This window comes from Onychomys torridus, chromosome 3 (assembly GCF_903995425.1).
Source record: "Onychomys torridus chromosome 3, mOncTor1.1, whole genome shotgun sequence".
Classification (NCBI taxonomy): Eukaryota; Metazoa; Chordata; class Mammalia; order Rodentia; family Cricetidae; genus Onychomys; species Onychomys torridus.
Genome location: NC_050445.1, coordinates 159,042,017 through 159,067,063, shown reverse-complemented (window position 1 = coordinate 159,067,063; position 25,047 = coordinate 159,042,017).

Below are 25,047 nucleotides of genomic sequence, written 5' to 3'. Positions count from 1 at the left end.
CATCTCACATACGTGCACACACACATACACAAACATGCATACATGAACTATACACATACTCTCTCTTTCTCCTCCCACCCCCACCCCCACAGGAACACAGAAGGAGGAGATCTCATTTAAGAATTGTAGTTAGAAAAAATTTTAATTCCCTTGGTTGATACAAATATTCACATCTACAGATTCAAAAGAGTCCTGAGTTGTTTTTTTTTTTTGTAGCGTTATGGACGGCACTGAGAAGTGGGTTGAGAAGAGTACATGGTGACTCACATAAAAATGAATTTTAGATCCCCCTGTGTTCAGGATGCCATGTGTTTGTGTACTCTAAGGCAAGTCCTTCACCACTGAGCTGTAGACCCCTAGCCTAGGCTCTTATATGTTTTTTAATTTGACAAAACAGAAAGTGTGGAAGCTTCCAGGAAGAAAATAAATTACAAAACAATTTTTATGTGATGAAGTCATCATTAATAGTGAAGACAAGAGAAAGTTACACTCATATTTGAGGGATTAAAAATATGTACCTCTTCTCAAGGTAATGATGTGAGCATTTGTTATGGTAAAGAAGAAGAATAACCAAAACCAAGAACAAATATCAGCTAGGTAGTGACATCTGTCATCATTGCATGTGCTAAGTAAGTGGCAGGGAGATGACAAGTTTGAGGGCCAGCCCAGGCACCATAGTGACATTCATCTGCACTCCCACCCCAGTCCCACTCCTAAGGAACAGAACTGTCCCAGTACAAGTGACCTTTATATACTGGCAGCCGTGTTTATCACAAACTCAGGGTTAATGAAACCCATCTCTAACCTCACCCCTATCCCTAAAGTGCAGAATTGTCCTGGTACAGTGAGCTTTATATAATGATAATCATGTTTATTAGAATCCCAGGGTAAGTGAGAAAAGTCATTGAAATGCAAAACTAGAATGTGAGTTCTGTCTCCGTAAGACACTACTCATAAAGATAATTTAGAAGCACTAGTACTCACAGTGATGAGCCCTCGTTGAGGCAGAGGACTCTCCACCCTGGCTTACGTGAATGCTGGCTAAGATCTCTAGCTTTCTGTTGCTGCTGCCAACAGCCGCAGTGTGCCTTGACGCCTTGTTCACATTCTTATCAGCACGAGCGGCTACCACTGTGATGATAACTTAACCCATTAAGAAAAAACAGATCAGTGCAATGTCTTGTTTTGTTTTGTTTCCATGAGGATGGACTATGTTTATGATCCAAAACATGTCTATGACCAAGTATATTTTGTGAATTTAAAATATGTTTCCCCTGCAATGCTGCTTACAAAAAAAAAAAAAAACCACTCTGTAGAAAACCTTTCTGTATAAAAGAAATGAAGGTCATCATGGAAACCAAACACAGCCGTGAGTTGTGAGTTAAGCATGAATAATAGATTTTGGCATGATTAGTAAGAATAACTATTTTATTTACTAAACATTTAGTGCTTATAGCTACAGAACACATTGATCTTGGATTTTCTAGGTCTTTCCCATGCTATTTCATCCAACTAGCAATCCTATGAGGTCTCTACCATCATTTTATACATGTAGAGATTAATCAAGTTGTACCATGAGAAAGGTTAGCATCCCCAAAACCCAAGGACTCTGATCCCGAGACCACCTCCCCAGTGATCAGAAAGTTCCCTTGAAACAAAACTTAGAAATTGAAAAGCATGTAAGATTAAAATGCATATTCATTAAGCTCCAATATAACTAGTGATATAATTTTACTATTTCTACCTTGTAAGTTATGTCAGAAGAGTAAACAACTGTTGCTTTCCTAACAGTGAAATGGAGAAAATAGCTAGTGCAAATGAATAATTTCCCATTTGAATTGCATTGATGCTTCAAGAGGTAGCTCAGTCAGCAGAGTGCTCTAACTTATCACCTCCAACACAGATAAATAGGTACACATGTTCTTTTAGAAACATTACTAATAGAGAGGGTGGTAACATTATCAAGATAACAGACAACCTTCAAGCTCAAATCACACTTACATGGCATCAACAGTGGTTCAGTTTCTAGGATGAAATAAACCATGGCATGGTGGTGCATGCCTGTAATTCTAGCACTAGATAGGTGAAGTTCAATGTCATCCTTGGCTACATAGAGAATCTGAGACCAATTTGGGCTACTTAAAATTGTGTTTCTAATATTAACACACACATACCTAATATGTTAATGTCTAATATTAACTATAAATATACCTAATATGTCAGTGTCTATTATTGTGTATGTTTTGGAATGGTCTGGTATTTGCATCCTAACCTACTTGTCCAGTAGAACAGCAACACCCAGAGGAGACTAGAGCCTGTAAGTATGTTCCAGTCCACAGTATCTGCTGAGGTATGGATGGTCACTCCATCCTAGATCAGATGAGTAAACATCTGTGGTAAGACAGTAAACCCCCTTTTTAAGAATGATTGACAGAAGCCCAAGTGTATGCTCCCAGAGACATGTTCTAGATCTCTTAGACCTCCAGAGAGTAATTCAAATCTTTAATAGTGGAATCCATTGTGCTTGTCACACAAGGATCAAGGCAGACATCTTTTCCTGGTGGCCTAGCTCAGGACTTCAGCTAACTTAACTGACTGCTGTATCATCCTCCGCTTAAGTAACACTGTTTGGGGGACCCTGATGGCTTGAATCCCAGAGAAATCAAACATGGAGTTAATAGAGAAAAATATTGACACATATAAGTTTACCAAAACTCAAAATCAGAAATTCCTACATCAGAAACATCTCAAAAATAAAATTAACCAGTGGGGTTGGGTGAGAGTGGGGGGATAGGGAAATGGTTCAGTGGGTAAAATCTCTTGCTGTGTAAGCATGAAGACCTGAGTCCAGATATCCAACATTCATGTTAAAAGACACTGTAGCCACATATCCTTATAATTGCAGAGCTGGTGGTAGAAACAGAGATTCTGAAGCTGAAATGGCCAGTTCCAGATTCAGTGAGAGACAGTATCTCAAAGGCATAAGGTGGGGAGCAGTAGAACAGGACACCTGTGTCCTCCCCTACCCTCTACAAGTACGTACGTACACACGTGTACACACACACACACACACACACACACACACACATACACACACCCCTTACCTCCATACACAAATAAATAGAAAACAATTTTTTTTTTACCAAAGAATATTAGCAATGAAGCATATGATAATATTGGCCAAATAGCAAACAACAATATGAACCCTTAAGCTCAGACCACATAATGAAGTTCCTGATTTTCATATTAAGAACTTCAAGGAATGAACTAAAATTGGGTGGTCACTGAGCACATTATATGATTGAAGTAGTCATTTGTCTAGATCAAAAAGCAATGGAGAAGCAAACCAGAAGACATCACAGAAGAAAACTTCCTTGGTGTTGACCTCTTTCCATCTTCGCACTTTATTCTAATCAAGGTAGCATGGTTTAATGCTTATTTAAGACTAGAGATATGGGACAGTACTTCTGAATTTTAGGATGAGAGGGTGTATAGTAGTGGTACTGAAAAGCACACTACAACTTACAAAGTAATATCAGGAAACTAGAAGCCAACAACAATCTGGGGAGGGGTGTTTGCTCATGCATGTTTCAGTTTGGTTTAGTCTTTTGTTATTTTTTAAGCAGGCTTGCCTTGACTTCACAAATAGTCCAGCCTGACCTTGAATTTGCAATCCCTTTCCTGGGTCTCTTGAGTGCTTGGATTGCAGGTATGCACCCTTACATTCAGCAAATTAACAACAAATTAAGGTAAAAGGTAGAAAGCTCTAAGTGACATAAGAGCCAAAAATATATTAATAAAGATGCAGAATGGTAATAAACTCCACAAATCAGAGTCTTACATAGGATCTAGTTTTTTTAAAGCCAAAATATATTAGAGAAACAAAGTTCAGATTTATGTTTATAAAGAATGCTCAATTCTAAGTGAGGTAAGTAAGTAGGAAATACTACACTGAGGGATCCCGTATGAATACAGACAAGAACAGCACAGCATGCCTTGTGTGTCCTCTGTGGTTCACAGCTTCACAGAGCAGAGTGCTGTGTGGGTCCTATAGCCAGAAGTTTTTTGGTTCCTTCCAACCCCATGGTCCCACAGCTGCTTATAAAATAATCGCTCAGAGGCTTAAATTAGTTACCAACTGTATGGCCTATGGCTTCAGCTTCCTGCTAGCTAGCTCTTTTGATTCTAAATTAACCCATTCCTATTAATTTATATGTTGCTAATAGCCATGGCATTACCAGTCTGCTGGCATCTTGTTGCTCCTTGGGAGGCAACTGGTGTCTCCCTCCTCTCTGACCTTCTTCTTTCTGTATCTCTGCTTGGATTTCCCACCTAGCTATAAGCTTTCTTGCCATAGGCCAAACAGCTTTATTTATTATCCAACTGGAGCCACACATATTCACAGCATATAGAAAGACATTCCACAGCACTTTCCCTTTTCTGTCTAATCAAAAAGGAAGGTTTTCTTGGGGTTGTATAGCCCAAGGTCATGGGCAGAGCAAATATCACTACCAGGTTCTCTGTGGCTCACAGCTTCACAGAGCAGAGACACCTGAGCAATCACAAGGGATAAAAGTGAGAACAGAGTGGGCCTGCTGTACGTGGCTGAGTCTTTCAGGCTGATCTGAACCTTGGATCACTCTGTTTCATAAAGCAACAGTTCTAACCTGAGTTATTCCATCTGGAGTATAAGAGACAAGTCAGAATGATTCTCCATCTCATTCATACAAGTTAACTCCACCAACTCATCATGAGACATGAACTGATCATTTATTTGTGCCAATAAACAATTCTATCTGTGACTATATAAAAGTATATCTGAAACAGCAGATGTAGGATCTTGTCATCCACATCACATGTACCCCCTGACTTGGGAGTATAAAGGAAAGGTCAGTCTGAGAACTAAGGTACCTCAAGACATGGCATCCGTGCTGACCCATGAGCTCTGTCAAGTAAAACTGCCACAGCAAAATGCTCCTGTTTGTCCCAGGTCACCACTGGGTCACAGCTTCTCCTACCTCCAACACAGCCCACATTCATCATTGCCTGTCATCCCACCTGCATCTGACAGTTGTGTCCCAAACAGCTCTGTACCTGTGCTGTATCTGAAGACGCAACTGGGCCCTACAAAGATTTCTTTGTGTGTGAGCCAGCTCCCTGCCTCCATCCTCAGCACAGTCCTCTGAACTCTGTGGCCTCTGTAACGCTTTCTTAGCCACATGCGCGCGCGCACACATGTATACACACACACACACACACACACACACACACACACACACACACACATTTACTATGTGAAATGTAATGTGTGATCTCAGAGTCTGAGAGTTAATATTGATGATTAACACCAGACAAGAGACCCTGTGATTGCTGTTGGCCAAGTCTATCCAGACAAACCAATCACTTCTATTGATTCACAGCCAAGGAGATGGATGTAGCTTGTAAATCTGTATTTGGTGAAATCTGATATCTTTCTAATGGAGAATACTCTCAACAACTGATACAAAAAGATTGACCAGCAGTAAATGCAAATACACCAAAACCAAAATCATTCAAACTTCAAAGAGAACTTGTTCAAAAATTCATTCTTGTGGAAAAAAATTTTTTAAATCATGTGTATGGGCATGTCTGTGTGAGAGTATGCACACATTGTGTCCATGTTAGCCAGAGGTGTTAGATCTCCTGGTGCTTGAGTTGTAGGTGGTTGGGAATTTTGTTTTTAAATAAAGATACCTTTAATATCTTCCAGGCTTCTCCAGTGTGTGTGTGGAAGCACTATTATAGTGCATTTCAACATACCGTCATGCTCTGCCTTTTTCTCTAAATATGGTTTTATGTTTTTTTTATTTTGACATGGTTAAACTTTCTTGAATACAAGAAAATCACAAACATCCAAAGTTGAAACAGTTGTATTTTAGAAAAATTTATTATAAGGAAGTCTTTAACTGATCAATAAAATGTATGTGTGGGGCCATGTGACCCCAGTCACCTTCCCTGAACAGCCCCTCGTGTGTGCCTGGCACTGCTCGTGCCCATGTGCCATGGTCTTCCATCTTCACTCACAGAATGACAGGAACCCAGGTAACATTTCCTGTCGTGTGTGCCTCACTGCCCACGCCCTAAGTGTTATTACTTGTATAAAATCATTTAAATGTTCAGTTGGTATGTTTTACTATCTGGAAAACTGTGTGTTTCAGATTTAAATGAAATAAATCATAACTTTTCCATTAAAATAAATGAAAACTGTTTTTCCTTCTAGCTTTGTAGCTAGTGGCAATGTTTGGGGGAATGAATTAGTCACAGTGAGGGCTAGGTGTCGTGGTTTATCTCTCCCACTAGAATATGAACTTCATTCCTGACTCATAGCTGGCACCCATAAGGTTTTTTGAATGAAATAAAGTTTTGGAAGATTAGTAAAAATTAACAATTTCAATTACTTAGCCAGAGTTAAGCAGCTGGGAAGAAAACCAGACTAAAATAAACATACTATGTACGTAGCTGGTGGATCAGTTTCCCTCTCTGAAACCACTTTACATGAGAACTGGACAATCACATAGCGTTGGGGGCAGTCCCATGACAGTTCAAACATGGCTTCCTTTGCACAGCTGCAGAGTGCAACGCCGTTCAGCTGACGTGTCTGTCCATCTGAAGACTGAGGGAAATAGCCAGCATGCCACAGCGAGGTCGTATGAAGGGACTAGAGAAAAGATTGAGAGATAGGACTCACTGAGAGGTTAGCAACAGTAAACTCCCAGGGCGCCAAGAGTCATGAGGATCCCAGATGGAGCTCTTGCTAGACCTGAGGCTGCCATAAGTCACTGACAGAAATAGTTCCTCCATTAAAGGGACACAGCCACCTCCAGCTTCTGGCTAGGAAAGGAGATGGCTGCAAAACAATATCCCAACTCTCCTCCTGGTCCCATCCTCCTCTTGGTGTCTCCCGTTGGCCGAATGCCATGAGAGATCATAGCAAGGATGCTCAGAGCCAGTGGGACAGTGAAGGAAATTAGAGAAACCAGCACAGTGCCCCAAAGGCCACTCATTGATTTCACATTATTTCAACTCTTGCCTTGTTGGCTTGTATCTGCCAGACTTTCAACAGAGGTGTTTTGCATAACCCTGACATAAACTTTTGATTTGTCATAAAAATCCAGGCCAGTGTGTGCTGTGGCCAGGAATGGATTGTAAAGGAGAGAGTTAAGCTGGTCTCTATTGGTAAAAACTAGAGCCCTCCATCCAATCTCTTACATATTCGCATTCTTCCCCAGCCCAAACTCAGTCTCCAAAGAACTGAAGTTGAATTGTGATCAGCGCTTAGACTGAATCACCTTTTGTTTTTACCAAAGTTGTTTTTTTTTTTTTTCCATTCAATTGCCCTTTAAGCAGAACTCCAAGAGCTGTTTGAACTTCAAAAGTAGCCATCACACTGACTGTGGCCCACGAGGACTCTAGTCTTTTCCCCTTTGGTCTTTCCTTCCCTTTCTGAGAAAGAAGACAATATCACTCTTAATTCTCACCTCTCCTTACTTCAAGACCTACCTTTCCACACATGTGCTGACCTGTTGGCTTTATGTTTCTGACCAAAAAAAGGATGACAAGATGACCACTGTTGAATGAGCAGGTAGGTGCCTTGTTACATGCCTAAGGAAACTTTCTCCCCAAAGTAGAGTGTGGTTGCTGCTTTGCAATTCAAAGAAATCAAACGCAATGGTTGTCCAAGTGAGCACAGGCTCTGCATATGTATCAAATCCAAGAGCTCACTGTATGACATGCACTGGATGACTGCCAGCCACTGTCAGCCTGTTCAGAGATACACAGCCTGTTTCATTTTTAAGGCCCTTGGTTTTGTGTTATTACATTATAGTGATATTTTATTTGTATTGAAATGTGATTTTATTTGTATGTTAATAAAGTTGCCTTGAGCAAGCCAGAGCAGAAGCTGAGTGGTAGTGGTGCATGCCTTTAATCCCAGCACTTGGGAGGCAGAGCTAGGTAGATCTCTGTGTGTTCAAGGACACAGCCAGCATGGCAGACACACGCCTTTAATCTCAATACCAACCATAGAAGACCTGGAGGTCTGTACAAACAGGCAATGACAAGGAGGTCATGTGGCTGGGTTTACAACCAATGAGAAAACAGAACAGAAAATCTATAAAAAAGATAGGACACACAGAGGTAGCTCTCTTGTGGAGAGGAAGAACAGCAGAAGCAGTGAAGGGTAAGGTTTTCCACTCTTGCTCTGACCTTGTAGTTTTTAACTCTGCAATTGGTTCTGTGTTTCTTATTTAACAAGCTGGTTACATCTACAATTGGCGCCCAACGTGGCAAGAATTCACTAAAAAACTGTCAGCCTGTTCAGAGATACACAGCCTGTTTCATTTTTAAGGCCCTTGGTTTTGTGTTATTACATGGATATTATTATTACAGGGATATTATGAGAATTAAATGGGATTACATACATAAAAATAATTTGTACACCATATATGAACATCACATATGAATTTAAGGGGTAAATGTAGATGGAACATACACCACTTGTCAATCAAGAAGGAATACAGAAATGCATCAGTTGATTATACTGTACTCCACAAATATGTAAAATACTATGTGTTAATTCAAACACAACAAATCCAGGCTGGGGAGATGGCTCATCTGGTAAAGTGCTTTGTTTCCCAGGCATGAGGACCTGAGTTCATATTCCCAGAACCCACATGAAAAGCTGGATGTGACAGCATGTCCCTATCCCAGCACAGGAAGTTGGAAATGAGAAGATCCCTGGGTCTTTCTGGCTAGTCTAGCTGAATCAGAAAGTTATAGGTTCAGCGAGAGTCAGAATCTCAAAGTTAAGGTGGAGAGTAAGAGAGGGAATACTCGGTGTTGAACTCTGACCCCACAGTCACATGCCCAATATGAAAAGAAAAATTAGTCTTTCAAGATGCATAAATCTACAATTGCTCTAGAACACAAGATGAAGTTTTAATAATGTGCCAGAATAATGTGTCAGAATATTGGAGGAACCCCAGAAACACTAAAAGCAAGTAGTACAAAATTAACAACAAAAAACTTTGTTAAGAGCTGAAATATGAAAAGAATTAGAAGAAAAAAGTTACATAAGTTCCACAAACTTAGAGTTAAAGGACCTGAGAAGCATCTTGAAGAATATTTGGGGCTCCGTTGTGTCTGCATACAACATTTTCTTTATCCACTCATCTAGATGGACATCTGGACTGGTTCTATTTCTTCTTCATATACATGACCTGGCAGGTACTTCCAAATGTTGAAGAATCCCAATGAATTCTCAATGGAATACAGGTAAAGAAAGCTACATCTGTATTCATCATAATCAAAACGTTGGATGCCTGAGATAAACCATTGATCAAACACTGGAGATCTCATTGAGTCCTTGCCAAAACAGATGGTAGAAGGAGGCAGTGGGACTATGTAAGGTGATGAAATGAAGCATCAACTTAGATTCCAATATGCAGGCAGGGTAGTGATGCACCCCTGCAACCTCAGCACCCAGGAGGCAGAGACAGGGGGATCACTATATCTTAAGGACAGCCTTTTCTACACTGCTATTTGGGACCACCTGGGGCTACAAGCATAGAGAGACCATGACAAGAAAACAAAACAAAATAAAACAAAACCAAAAAACCCTAATATCCAACAGAGCTATCTTTCAGACATTCATAACATTAAGGGGAAGTAGAGACGGTCCCAGGTTTTAAAAGAATTAAAAAAATAAATCCTAAAGGAAGCTTTTAGACTAAATGTACAGATCACCAACAAGTCCAGTCACCTGAGAAAAACAAAGACACTGGTGAACATATTGTGTAGGGAACATTAAAAGTCTGTTTTCTATTTCTCCTTTCTTCAGATTCAGAAAACAACTGCACAAGATGTGAATCATTAAATCGGGGACTCTAAAACATGGAAATGTAATATGTTTGACAACAACACCCCAAAGGGGCCTTTGAGGTAAAAGCTGTGATAGAGTGAAGCAATGATACCAAATGAACACACAAATTCAGTCAACTGGTAGGAAGCAAGAGAGTGAATAATAAGGTTGACATAACAAATTATACACCCAATCTGCACTACTTTCTTCATGCATCTATTTGCAGAGATAACATAACTATAAAATCATCATATTAACCTATTGTTTGTAGTATAGACATATTAGCGCAAAGGTGATAGCACAAAAAATGGGGAAAGAAACCAAGTTACAGAGTAGCAACATTTATAAATCTAGTTATAATTAAGATAGCATAAAGTGAAGAAGCTTTATGTGAAGTGTGTGTGTGTGTGTGTGTGTGTGTGTGTGTGTGTGTGTGTGTGTGCAGGTGCCCATATGTGCCAGGCATCTTCCTCCATCACTCTCCATATTAGATTGTGATGTAAGGTCTCTTACTGAACCCAAGTCTCTGCCTTCCTAGGAATTACAGACACATACTCCTATCCTCAGCTTGTATACACATGGTTTCTGGGATTGAAATAAAGGACCCCTGCTTATGAAGCAAATACTTAACTGAGTGAGACATCTCCTCAACCCCATGTTAGTACAAAATTTAAGGCAATCCTCAGGGACAGAAATATACTGCAAGTGCTGGAGCAACCACTAAGAAAATGGCCCTTAAAATACAGTTTAAAAACTAATAAAAATGTAGTGTAATGGTGTCACAACCAGAAAAAAATTACTTAATGCAAGAGATTCAGTAAAACAGAGGACAGAGGAATGAAACAGAAGTGGTATCTATAAAATAAGTAGCAAAATAGCAGAAATGGATACAATCATGTCAACATCAATGTTAAGCACAAATGTATTGCAAGGCAGAAGGCTGTCTTCCCTTTCTTTGTGGGTCTTCCTTCTGGGAATATCTGCATTACTGAATTCCCCCTCTTTATGAACCACTGAGCTCATTAGATGAGGGTCGCCTTAATGGTTTGACTTTAATTTGATGACCTCAGTTTAAGAATTTATTTCTGGACCAGAGAGATGGTTCAATGGGTGACAGGCTTGTAGCACAAGACTGATGACCTGAGTTAGATTCCCAGAACTCACAGCTAAGAAAAGAACAGACTTCTGAAAGTTGTTCTTTGACCTCATATGCATGCCATGGCATATGTAGATGCCCCCCCATACATACCCACAAATAATAATAGTAGTCTATATTTTCAAATGAGGTCACATTGTTTACTGGGGTAAAGACTTCAATACATGAATTTTTGAATGGAAGGACAGAATCCAATCACATTAGTTATCTTATCATCGTACCTACATGTTAACACAAAGTGAAGAAATGGTCAGATGCAGTCAGCTCTAGCTAGGCCAGTGTGGTGGGCAAAGAAGCAGAGCTCTGGGCATCCATGGAGAAGAGCAACTTCCTCTCCAGTATCTTTCATCTTCTCCCTTCTTTCCACAAAGCACTTTATCAGAGATACCACAAACCAAGGAGGTCCACTGCAGAGGAGAGGCCCTGCCCAGGGCAGGACCCAGGGCACTTCTCCTGAGTCATCTTGGTAAAGGCTGGCCCTAATTCTATTTGTATATGGCTCAACCTCAAACACCAGCTATAGATGAGTACTTTAATTTAGGGTGATGAGTGGCATTTGCGGTCATCCTCCCTTGGAGAACCCGGAATCTGCTGTTTTCTGGCAAACAGACAGCTCTGAGTGTGTCTTTACTTAAAGTTTTTCCTTAAGAAGGGTGAATGGGCCCTTTCAGAGGAGACGGAGCATTTAGAAATTCAGGGCAATCCTAATATATGAAGAAAACCAAAGATACATCTCACACCATCAGCTTATGAATATGTATGTATCTCTGCTGTGGCAATCTCTCAGCCACAAAATCACAGCGAATTAGAATGTTTTTCCTGGGGAAAAGTGCCCATCACTGTGAGCAGAAAACACAGAGTTCTGGTGCTGTTGGTTGTGAACCCACCCCTTCTTTATAAATGAGCTGAGAAACCGAGTAAATGCTGCAGATTCGTGCAGTGAATTCAGGCAGATTTGAATTTCAGATCTGCCCCGGTGGCCAACATATGAGATGTCTGTATTCAGGGTAGAGCTTTTTCCCTTCTTTTTTTTGGCAAGAATACCGACTGTTGGATTATTTGCTTTGCATATTTTTTATACTTGAACCAGCATATATAGAATATCTTTAAACAGATATGCATTTATCTTCAAAGAATGAAGTACTCACTGGACTGGATAAAAGTGTAAGGAATAGCTTAGCACTCAGCCCCTCCCAGCTGTTAGTAAAGATCTGGGAGATTTTCTCTACCCTGTTCCCACTGCATTGGTAGCATAAAGAAACATATATACTCTTTCCCCAAATGAGAACTCTCAAGGCAAACGTTTCTGGAATTTGTTTGGTTGCACAGAGGCCAAGCTACCAAATCCATTTCCCACAATGTGTACCTCTTACATGTTACACAGATCAGGGTGGGCCTGGCTACAAAGAACATAGGCTCTGGACTCAGAGTATTTGGCTGGAACTGAGAGCCTTCACTTCTTAATTGTATCACTGGACCAATGATTTCAATGCCTGATCTGGTGTCTGTCTGTCCCCTCCCCTCTCTGTGTGTGTGTAGTCATGTATAAATATGTGTTTGCGTGCAGATACACATGTGTGGAAGCCAGAGGTTCACTGCAGGTATCTTCCTCGTTAACTCTCTACCTTTTTATCAGATAACATCTATTGCTAAAGCTGGAATTCACCAATTTTGCTGGACAGTCTGGCCAGCAAGCTCCCAAGATAAGATTCTGCTGCCTCTGCCTCTCCAGCACTGCAATCACAGGCACTTACCAGTTGGGTCTTCATGTTTGCACTTTACTGACAGAGTCATCGCTTGGTTTCTTCATTTCTAAAGTCAAGTGGCTCCTTTGGGTGTTTGAGAGAGTAACAATGGCCACAAAATGTGTCTCAGGGAAAGCTCGCAGCACAAGAGGAAGGAAAATGTCCACCAGAGAAGTAGCTATAGGAGGGCAGAGAAAGATGTCTTAGGGTTTCTATTGCTGTGAAGAGACACCATGACCATGGCAACTCTTATAAAGGAAAAACATTGAATTGGGGTGGCTCACATTTTCAGAAGCTTAGTCCATTATCATCATAGTACACCATGGTGGTATGCAGGCAGACATAGTGCTGAGAAGAAGCTGAAAGTTCTACATCTTGATCTACAGGCAACAGGAAGTGGTCTGAGAGTCAGACTGAGTGATATTTGAGCAAAGGAGACCTCACTTTGCTCAAACAGGCTACACCTCTAACAATACCACTCCCTATGAACTTACAGGGGCCAATTACATGCAAATTACCACAGTAGACAATCTGCTCTTGGATAAATGTGGTCCAGAGGCCACACAGTCAGTCCTAAAACCAGATGCAAGTTAACTGCATTCACAAAGCATGATGTACACTACAGAGCACAGTCCACATGCTCACATGCTGGACCTCAATTGTTTTGCTTAGCAGCCCTAAGGAGGAGGCACTAGCATCACCATCATGTAGAGGCTAAGTCAAGTAATCTATTCAAAGCCACAGAACATATACACTGTGGAGCCAGGAATGAAAATTGGGTCTGTCTGACTCCAAACTCTGTGGTTTCCTGTTACAGCAAACTGTGTCAAGTAATAATATCAACAATGATAATAATAAATGTCTTGACCCTGTCAAGTCCTAGGGGAGTCTGGCTGTGCTCCTAAAGCCTGCTTTCAGAAGGTCAGTCTTTCTCCACTCAGGCTTGCTGCTTGCCCTAGTGTCTACCCTGATGCTGGTGATGTCAGGTCTTGGTGCTGGGCTTTCCCAACTCCCAGCTTGACCCTCCTTTGCTCTCCTTAGTCTGCTTGGAATTTATGGTCTCCTTTTTGTGCCCACATCCAAACTCATCACTCCCATGAATGCTCAGTCATGACGCCAAGGCAGAGTCTGCACTCTGTCCTGTTTAGCTGGAAAACTGAGACAAGGGGAAGGCTTGGTCCAGAAAATGGAATTTTCATCCCACTCACTCATTCTGCTGCTTGAGATCTCAGCAACTTTGGGAGACCTGTCATGAGTACCCAGCCTGGCTTAGGGGTTTAAAGGCCTCCTTGTACTAAGATCACCAGTCTCCATTTTGTCTCCATCATCCTATTACCATTGGTCACAACCTCTGTTGGGTTCAACTCATTCACGGCTGTCTTCTCCACCAGAGTCTGTTTTGAAAGAGTGTGCATCTTACTGGCCAGGAGCCTCTGGTACTTTATGTGACCCCCAACCACATAGTAGAAGCTCAACAAGTACTTGTTTAATAAATTATTTGGTTTTGCACAGCACAGGGTGAATCTGTTACAGTTAAGTTTGGTCATCAGTGTAATTATGCCCTTAACAATTTCCACTCAGCTCTGATTTGGGAATTGGTGAGCTTTACGGTTTCTAGTGAATACATTTTAAATGAAGATAATAACATAATAGGAACAGAAATTTTTTAAATGGCAATACTCAAAAAGTTAAAGGCTGAGTTAAGGTTTTTCCTCTGAAATTTGTGATACCTTAGCTCCTTTGGCATCATGCAAATGCTGTTTCCATCATGATTCTGCCCTCAGCTTAATTTGAAGAAATGTCCAATTTGTTATCATTTATTTCTTTCCCTCTATCATCTTAGGACTTCTCTTAAACTAATGCCTTTCCTCCACATTCCCCAAGTCATGGAAGCAACATTATCCAAAGTTTATTCAAACTCATCTGAACCTTTGGGGCTAGAGATTAGGTGGGAACTGTTTTCTTCGGGAGATTTCTAGGGCTTTTTGGCTTTAAATGGCTGGAAGTGTAACAAGAATAGCTTTTCTTGCGGTATTTTGGTTTCTCCTCCCAACCCAAACCAGGAAGTGCAGAGACATACAAAAATTAAAAGAAAGGGGAAAAGTTAACTCAACTTTTTGAACTTCATACATGACTTAGGTTTGATTTCAGTTTGAGGCAAAGATTCAGCTGAGAGTTTGTTTCATCCAAACCACTTGATCCTTCCACTGAAATTACTGGTAGGAGAATGTATGTAAGGAAAAAGGGAATTGGTGGTCTGTAGGGTCATTGTACGACTGCATGTTCTGTGGGAATATTTTGTAACAGAGTTCACAGGATGGCAACTGTGGTAAGCACAAGACACACAGAGGGCACACTCATGTCTACCATGGTATTTGCTTATTATCTGTCTCATTTATCTACCTAATATATATATAGGTATACATACTTATCATATCAATCTCTTGTTTACCTATCATCTATCTATCTATCTATCTATCTATCTATCTATCTATCTATCTATCATCTATATCTATCTTCCATCTTTGGGAAGCATAAGATAAATATGTTTCAGTTACGTTCAGAACCAAAAGCTAGAGCTGTTCCAATCTGGTTGGTGACAGTCAATTCAGAATCCCATGAGAATTCTTAGCTAGATTGTGAAGGAACAAGAGTGACATTCAAGCAGCAACTGGTCAAATTATTAGAAAGTGAATGCTCAAATCATTGGGGTTAGAGACTAAAGTTTCAGAGAACCAGATTCTATGCACAGTCAATATACAGCAGTAGGATTTTATGAATGGTATAGAAACCAAGCCTGCTGTAAACTGTCAGTTTATACTCATGGGCACTCAGTTCAAGGGGAGAGGCTTGTTCAGTGGCCTGAAAAGTGTCTTCAGCTGAGACACACTGATGAGCAGCTCCATGACTGGCGAAGAACTAATTTACCTGATAAATGCCAAAGGAAGTGAGCTGCTTTCGTTTTGTCTCACACCCATAATCTTAGCACTGGGATGCTAAGGCAGGAGGATTGTCATGAACTTAAAGCCAGCCTGGGCTACAGTATGAGACCCCTCTCAAAAATAAAATGTCAAGAAGGAAGTAATTTTCTCACTAAACAATCATCCATTGGACCACTCACATATAGCTCAAGACTCACTTTTCAGTGACTTGGTAGCATTGGTCAGACCTGTCTGCACATAATGATGTTTTAATAATAAATATGCCATCTGACATTGGAATCTTCACCAAGTTTTAATTCTCTTGCAAAGGTATGCTAATATGAATGATTACATCATTTATGCAACATATTAATCCCTCTATCCAAAAGCCTGCTCATTTCCTTTCAGGTTTTTATTTCTGGCACTTTAATACTGATTATAGTCCTGAAGTATTTAAGTGATGGATATTTCAAGTATGCTTCAATATTAATATTGTATTTCACATGGCATATCCCTGGGCACATTATTTTGTAAAACATGCTAATGGCTCATTTGAAATATGTATTTTTCACCTATCTATCTGTCTAAATGTTAAATGACTGTCATGATACCTAGCTACCAAAACTTTCAGGATAACTGGTGATAAAAGTTTTTGTGATATTCTGAGATGTGTCTTGAGTTTAATGTAGAATAGTGTTTTAGCAAATTAGTGCACTATTGAAATATAGGTAGATTACCACTATTGACTGTTTTCTCTTTGAATACATTATAATAATTATATTCAATATGATATACCTAATAAACTTTGCAAAAACCACTGCAGTGCCATGTTAAAGGAGAGTGGGCACAGCTCTGTGGAGGGAGAAATGGAGGCATCGATAGCGGTCCTCTGCCAGGCATTTCTAGCTATTGCACAAGACAAGGGCCTCTGTCAGGTTTGGAGTTGTCTTAGAATACACAGTCAGCCCAAGGTCACCGCAGAAGCAGCTGCTGACTCTGGTGAGGGTGGACAAGCACAGGTCGACTCTTTTGTTTCTTGAAGGCTTCAAGTCCCTTCTGGGGGCCATGCTTCTAGACTGGCTGTGCATCTCCTCAGTCCCTGTGGAAAAGGACAGGAGGGCCTTTTGTATTAACTGCCCTCAGTGCCAGGTGAAACACATGCCAGATTTTTCAAGGAAAGTGGATTTCCCTTGTGTGTTCTGGCTTACGAAATTTGTCTCATTCATTTTAGGAACAAAATTGTCTCACCTTCTAACCAGCAGAATAGGCCAAGCTCAACAGCCAAAGGCTTGTTTCCCTGGGTGATTCTGAACACCTTGAGAATGGGAGCTGGGTGGAAAACATAAATGTATGAATAATGAAGAATCAGGAGGCTGACTCATCTTCCTGCACTGAGCACTTCATCTGTCCAAGGGTTGCCTCCATTGTGAAAAAAAATATTATTTTGTTTAGGATACAAAGTGTTGGAAGGGTAACAGAATCTGAGGCATCTTTATTCAAAATGGAAAATAGACAGGAGACAAGCAAAGCAGTGCCCCCACCCATGTATGACTCAAAAGCAGGCTGGGGACATTGGCCCAGTCAGTAAAGTGCTTGCTTTACAAGCACAAGGACCAGAGTTCAATCCCCAGAGCTCTCATAGAAAAGATGGATGGAGTGGCAAGCCCTTGTCATCTTAGCAATGATGTGAGAGGTCCCAGAGATGTGTGGTCCCTGGGAGCTCTCTGACCAGCTAGCCTAGCCTACCTGAAGAAATTCTAGGCCAGTGAGAGGCTATCTCAAATAAAAAGTAGAAGGTGCCTGAGGAACAACACCTAATGTTGTCCTCTGACCTCCACATGCAACCTCCACACACCAGGCAGGCAGATAGTGACCCTGGCAGGTGAAGGATATTTGAGTCCCATTGGCAGTTAAGTTCTTGGGGAACCTAGCTACAATATTATGTGTTTCTAATACTAGTAGTTTGTGCTTAAAATCAGCCAGAAGTACTACTCCTCTCCACTTATGTTCCTGTACATATGCATATGTGTTTGTTTGTGTGGTCCTGTGGTCTGTTTGTGTACACACAAAAGGATCCTCAGAGTGAATACATAGCAGTTTCTAAGTAAAGATCTGCATTTACCAGAAGATGCCAAAATGCCAGAAATTAGTAAAGATGGAAACCTGAGGAATATATAAAAGCAAAGAAATCATCGTGGCTGGAAGTCAAGTCTTTTAGTGTTTATCTTCTTCTAGGTGAAATCAATATGTGTTACTTTTTTTTAATGGAGAGAATCAGATGACATTTTCTTGTTGATGTGATAACTGTCCTGCTACCCCACATCTATGCAGCGGGGTTTCCACAGCACAGAGGGAGAGGTGTTCTAAGAGAACTGTGCTGAAAGGTTGTAACAGAGCTTAATGCTGCTTTGGAAGCCTGGCACCACGTGCTTTGTCTGACAAAATACAGATTGTGAGAATACTTCAGCACAACAGAGCCATCATTTATATGCTTTCCTGTTTTGCTTTGCTGTTCTGGAGATCCAACCCAGGACCAGGAATATACCAGACAAGCCCTCAGCCACCAGCAACACCCAAGACCTCCCAGCAGCACTTCATGAAGAGGCAAGTTCCCTGAAGACAGTCACCTGTAATTCCAAGACTCAGGAAGCAGAGGCAGGAAGATCAGAAGTTCAAGGCCTTCTGCTTGAAGACTTTTGATACAAAGCCATCCTGGACAAGAAATTCTGCCTCAAAAAACAAACAAACCACTAATGCACGTAAGTATTCTATATTTAAATAACAGTGATGGAAGAGCCCAGAAGAGTTGAGGAGTCCCTCCTTAACAGTCCAAGTGGGTTCCAGAGGTCACTTCTTTTCTGTCATTTCACAGAGAAGTTTTGACTTTTGACTCTTATTTGTAAATAAACATAGGCCACACATTTTTAGGGTCTGGGTCTTTCTGCTGCATTTACCAATCTTCTTGGCACTTCTCAATTCTTCTTCTCCTGTGTTCCTTCTAAAACTACTTACTGAGTAACTAAGTCTTAACCAAGCAACATGCAAAGCCGGAAGCCCCAGGACTGAAATGACTGGGTGATAGATTGCAGGGTGAACACACAAAATGAACTTTATGTTTTGTAAATTGTTCCTGGGCAAGATTTGGGGGAAAAAAAAATCTCATTTTATAATTATATCCAAGTCTCCCAAAATGATTGCACCATACTTGAAACCTTCAGTCTGGAAGGAGGAAAACTTCTCAAGGGGCTAAATTCATAAGGGAATACAGTGTCCTATGGAACAGAAAAGCTGCATGATATTCCTCTTCACTACCTGTTCTTGGCCAGCCCCACGTCCTGATTTTGTTAAAGGTAGTGAGATGTCTTCTGTGATTGTGAGGAGCAAATGCAGAAACATGGGTTGTGTTGCCACACCCAAGTTTGTGCTTGCTTTAAACCAATAGGCTGTGTTGGTGCTGCTCTTTAAAACAACTCACATATTTATTGGTTCACAAAACTCATAAAAGGGCAAAGTACCTCAAAAGTCCCAGTGAGTTTGTTATACTGTTTCTTGTGGCACAATAGCAAATACCTGAGATGCATTCTAAAGACACCAGGTTATCTCCAGAATTCTAGGTCTCACTGAGGACCAGCTCTCACAGTACTGGGAGGAACTGTGCAAGCTGCCAAAAGAGAAAAAGCAATCAATAGTCCTATGCACATGGAATGTTGATGAACCACAATAATTACCAGAGCTATAAGGCATTCCAAAATGTGCAACAGTGGCACTTACATCTTGGGGGGTAACCAACAGCCACCTGGATTGACAGCCTACTCAATAGCTGGTAATTCATACCTGGTACTGTAAACTTAGCTAACTACCAATGGCTGGTGAGGCCATGGAACCTAGAGAATGATGTCACTGCCACTTTTCTAAACCAGGATCAGTTCTAAATGCAATCTAGAGAAGTAGCTTTATGCCCACAGAGTATATTTTTATAATAGACTGGGATCATTATAGAAAAGCCAAAATTGGTCAAAATGCAGAGAACAATGTTTGGTAGACTTCCTATCCCCAGTTAATATATTTACAACATGGCCCCTGTGTCTAAGGCTCAAGGAACATCGTTGAAGAAGGGGCAGAAAGACTGTAAGAGCCAGAGGACCAAGACATCTGCTTGAAAGTAATTGCAGGGGGGGAGGGGGGAGGAAGAGAGGGAGGGAGGGAGGGAGAGAGAGAGAAAGAGAGAGAGAGAGAGAGAGAGAGAGAGAGAGAGAGAGAGAGAAACACAAAGGGATCCAGTGTGGAGGAGAGGGAGATCTGAGAGGAGCTGGGAGTTAGGGGAGAAGTGGGGGTGAATTTGATCAAGGTACATTGTATGAAAATGTAAAAGAATTAATAGATTATTATTTTTTAAACTCCAGGACCAATTCCCAAGCAGACTGAAAGGTCTAGGAAAGTTTACAGATACTCATTTATGATGTAATTACCACCTTACTGTGGAATAATGGCTCAGACCATTTTTGTTTGGTACCTCGAACACTAATGGGCTATCTACATGTTGGTGAATGGTTAGGTGGAGTAGTACTGCCTTTGCCCTTTCTTCTGATTTGCTTTTGTGCTGCTTTGTGTTTTCTAGTGGTAGAATACTATGATAGCCTGCCCCATGCCTTTTCCATTGTCTACGCTCCCTGACTCTTCTAGTTCTTCTACAACAGACAAGCCCACTCTCTGGAGGGTCAGCTTCCGCATTCCTGCCTTCTCTGTCCTATGGCTTACCACAGTTCAGATGCAGCAGCTCATCCAGGGCACATAGGCCAGAGCAGTAGCCTCAGGCTGTAAGTTCACACCACTCCCAGGAATCACTGTATAATGCCCCATGAATCTGCAGGTGGGGGATGCCAACACAGTCCCCCTGAGGTCCTTTGCAGAACTACTGTGAGTGTGTGTCTTAAGAGCACTCTGGGAAGATGAAGACGGTTTGCTTACTGGCTCTTCAGGGAAAGTCAGCTAGAGTGAAGACTTGGTTCTGCCACATGAAGAGCATTGCTCTTCACAGAACATGATAGGCTTGTAGAAGGAGCTTAGAACCAGGGATTCACAGAACTAGGACCAAATCCTATCTATACAAGCTTAGTAAATGTAGAATTTAGCTTTCTAAGTTTCAATTTCTTCATCTGTGAAACGTGAAGACAGAAATCTCCCAAGGACCCTTGTGAGATTAAATGAGAGAATAGGAACAACCCCTGTGGACGAAGGGGTTGTTCTTGGCAAGTGAGCTCTCAGTCAAAACACTCCAAAAGCATATGACATTCCTGGCATGCACCTCTTCTCTACTCAACCCCACCATGACATACAATACCAGTACCCCAGTAAGATGCTTCTAATTATTTTATTTCGTGCCACAAGATTTGGCTGTATTTTAAATATAATGAACAATTTCAGCCTAGTTTGACTTAATTCCATAAATATCAAAGGGAACAAGCTGTGATGGCATGGGACAGGGCAGGGACACACGGAGCTCATGGCAGGCAGACATCCTGAAGAGACTCTCCAAGGCTCTTCCAGTACCAAGTGCTGGGCTCTCTCTTTCTCTTTCTCCCCCCCTCCCTCCCTCCCTCTCTCCCTCCCTCCCCCTTCCTCCCTCTCCCTTCCTCCCTCCCTCCCTCCCTCTCTCTCCCTCCCCCTCCCTCCCTCCCCCCTCCCTCTCTCCCTCTCTCCCTCTCTCTCCCTCTCCCTCCCTCTTCCCTCCCCTCTCCCTCCCTCCCTCCCTCTCTCCCTCCCTCCCCCTTCCTCCCTCTCCCTTCCTCCCTCCCCTCCCTCCCTCTCCCTTCCTCCCTCCCTCCCTCCCTCTCTCTCCCTCCCCCTCCCTCCCTCCCCCCCCTCCCTCTCTCCCTCTCTCTCCCTCTCCCTCCCTCCTTCCCTCCCTCTCCCTCCCTCCCTCCCTCTCTCCCCTCTCTCCCTCTCCCTCCCTCCTTCCCTGCCTCTCCCTCCCTCCCTCCCTCTCTCCCTCCTCTCTCTCTCCCCAGCTAGCTCTCACTCTCCTTGCTCTCACTCACAGTCAGGCTGGGCAGGTTGTCAAAAGTGATAGAATACCCACCCCAATCCCTGAGATGCTCCACTCTCCCACATGGTCATCAGCTCTCAGAAAATGTGTGGCTAGCCTGAGCTCAAGTTAATCCACGCTGATATGCTGCTGTCGATCTCTATCCTGGAGTCAAAGAGAGTAAAAAAAAGTTGGTAAACCTATATTGCTCCATAAACAGGGCCTCGCAAAGCCGGTTGCAATTCTGGGCAATTTTCTGTAATCATGTGTACTTAAGTGAAATTTACATTATCATCATAGCTACTGCCATGGAAACGATTCTTTTAGCCTGCAGCTATTAGAGCCACCCCTGTGCCAGCACTCAGTTGTCAGCACTAGGGGAAGCAATTTAATCAGTTTCTTTTTACAGCGACACACGGCTCCTATTAACGCTTCTGCCTCCTATTTTGCTTTCCTTCTCTGACTCCTGAAGTTTGCCTCTGAGTGGAAATGAAAACAATTTCAATAATGAGAAATTTTAGCTTGTTGCTAAAAATATCCCCAGTCCTCAGCAGGGGAGGCAATCTCCTAGCCACTTGCAACAAAGATGACCTCTGCCAGGCTTGGCCTCCATCTGTGAGTGAGCTCCTTTTCCATGGGCTTAAAAACAAACAACCAGTTCATCTGGCCTCCCTCCTTGAATGGAGGAAGGGAACATTCTGTACAGGAAAGGCTTCTCCCATCAAACTGGAACCAGTCCCAAGCAAGTACACAGAAGCATCTAATGCACTGTGAACAGGAGCTGCCTTTAATTACAGGTGCCCAAGTGGCCCCATTTTAGTGTTTTTCAACCCTGAGAACTCAGCACATCCAGGTTATTCAAATGATCATAGTAGTATACTGTCATGTTTTATCATCTTAAAAATAAAATCAAAGACTTTTTTCCTACATTAAGTCTTCTCTCCTTTTGAATATAAATCTCTCCCAAGATTATAGGAATACATTTTCATATTAGAAGTCATCATGTAAGCAAAAGCTTGGAAATTAATGCCAAGTCTAGAAAAAAGACATATTTTTAAAAGTTCCTATCTTTAAGCCTGGCAGTAAAATTTACACTGCTGAACCAGCACTCTGAAACATTGAAACCACATAGATCCTTACCCCAGGGATCACTACTGTGTGGGAGGAAGCATGCCATAGTTTCTCTTACATAGAGAGAAACTGAGGGAAACACAAGGAGCTATTAGGATTAAGACCCAAAGTCCCTTGTTAATCTCTTCAAACTGATAGTTAAGTTCTGATGGTAAAGGCAGTGAGGCCACAGAACTGCAGGACAGAGTCAGTCAAAACTCCACTATCTTTCTACAAAGCAAAATGGTGTCTGTCTTGACTCCCCATCATGCCTGATGCTGGGAAATTTATTCATTACCAATTCCATTCTAGTGTAGCCAGACTTATGGGCTTTATCATCAACAAATTCAAAGCTGTCCCAAAATGGTATTCAGAGGGGTATAGGAAACTGTGTGCATGGATATGAATGGAACAAGATTTCCATCACTGTTCATGTGTGCCACAATGAATCCAGTTCTCCATTGTGCTCTCCCTGGGCATAGTGTTTTCTGTGATGCCGAGCTCCTACCTGCTGAGGGAACCCTTTGCCCTGACCCTGAGATCGTCCAGTCTTCAATCTCTAAGCACATTGACCACTTACTTTGATGAAGCATTTGGCTGTACCCCAATCTCTGGTGGAGTGTGAGGTGCCCTGGGAAGATAACCAAGGTCTTTTTCCATAAACATGTTATGCACTTATTGAATTCCTCTCTTTGTTGTCCCAGTAGGTTATAGAACTTGGGACCTTGTCCACCCAACTTCCTGCTCTTGCAGGGTACCTTGGGAAGGTCTGACTTGACCTTTCTTCTTACACTTCCTTAAATTTAAAGGTCTTATTCTAACCCAAGCAATTAGGAATTCTCCAGCTGTGTGATTTCCTGTGTGATATTTTTATTAATTTATTCTTTCTGTAGTTAAATTTGATTGTCAACTTCACTGAATTAAGAAACACCTAGGGTGTTAGGGAAGCATCCTTTTGTGTTTGTGAAGGTGGTTCCAGAGAAGATTAACTGTAGGGGGAGACCAACTCTGAATATGGTTTCAGAGTAAATAAAACTGGGGGGAAAGGAAAGCAAGTTAAATGCCAACATTCTCCTTTGTGAGATACCTGACCCACCAGGATGTGAACAAGCCATCTCAGGCTCCTTCTGCTAGGCCTTCCCCACCATGATGGACAGCATCTCCTGAGCCCATGAGCCAAAAAACTCCTTCCTTTCTTAGGTTGCTGCCTATCCTGCAGACACTTGGACACGGAAAAGGGAAAGCAACTAATGCACCCTGTGAGGAAAAGATCTGGTTGCCCTAACATGCTCTTGGTTATTTAATGCTTCACAACACCACCCTGACACAATGAAGAGATTAGAGGTCATTAAGACCAAGTACTTTTACTATCTTGTTCTCCTCAAAGAATTATTATTGTTGTAAATCTGCAAAAGAATGTAAAGAGGAGAAGTGCTAGATGGAAATGAAAATTTTAAGGATATAAACATTACTTTTATGTCAGTGAATGTTGCCTTGCTATGTTACTCTCAGCTGGTCTAGTACTCACTATATAGACCATGTTGGCCTAGAACTCACATAAATCCCCAAGCTTAAGCTTCCTGAGTGGGTGCTTGGATCACAGGCATATGCCACAATACCCAATCTTATTTTGAGTTTTACTTTTTTAAATTTAGGATGCACTCTCCATACAATCTTAATTTTTATTTTCATTCTTTTATTTTTTCCTTTGTTATTTTTTAAACAAATGACATTAAAAGTGGACATCAGATTTCCAGAGTGGAGGCTATAGATACTGCCCCATGGTATTTGGGTTGTTCTCACTGCCTTGATTTTCCTTTGATTCCCTTTATTTATTCCAGTACTTTACAACCATTTCCCTCCAAAACAGACAATACTACCTCCTTGACAGTAAGGGATACATGGACATCTGTGAATCTATAACAGCTACCTGCTGGCAAGGTAGCCAATACTTTGAAGTAGCTCTGATTCTACTCTGAGACTCTAAATCTCAGGGAGTGCATGAGGAAGACATGATCTAGCCAACCTCACACCCACTAAATCCTTGCTCTGCTATATGCCCTCCCTGAACTTCACAATCTCTCAGAAGGCACACAAGGGCCATTGTGACACCCACCTCACCCCTTGTCTTATACCATCTTACACTATTATCCATTTGGTTCAAGGATGAGATTGTTCTTTTTAAAAATTTT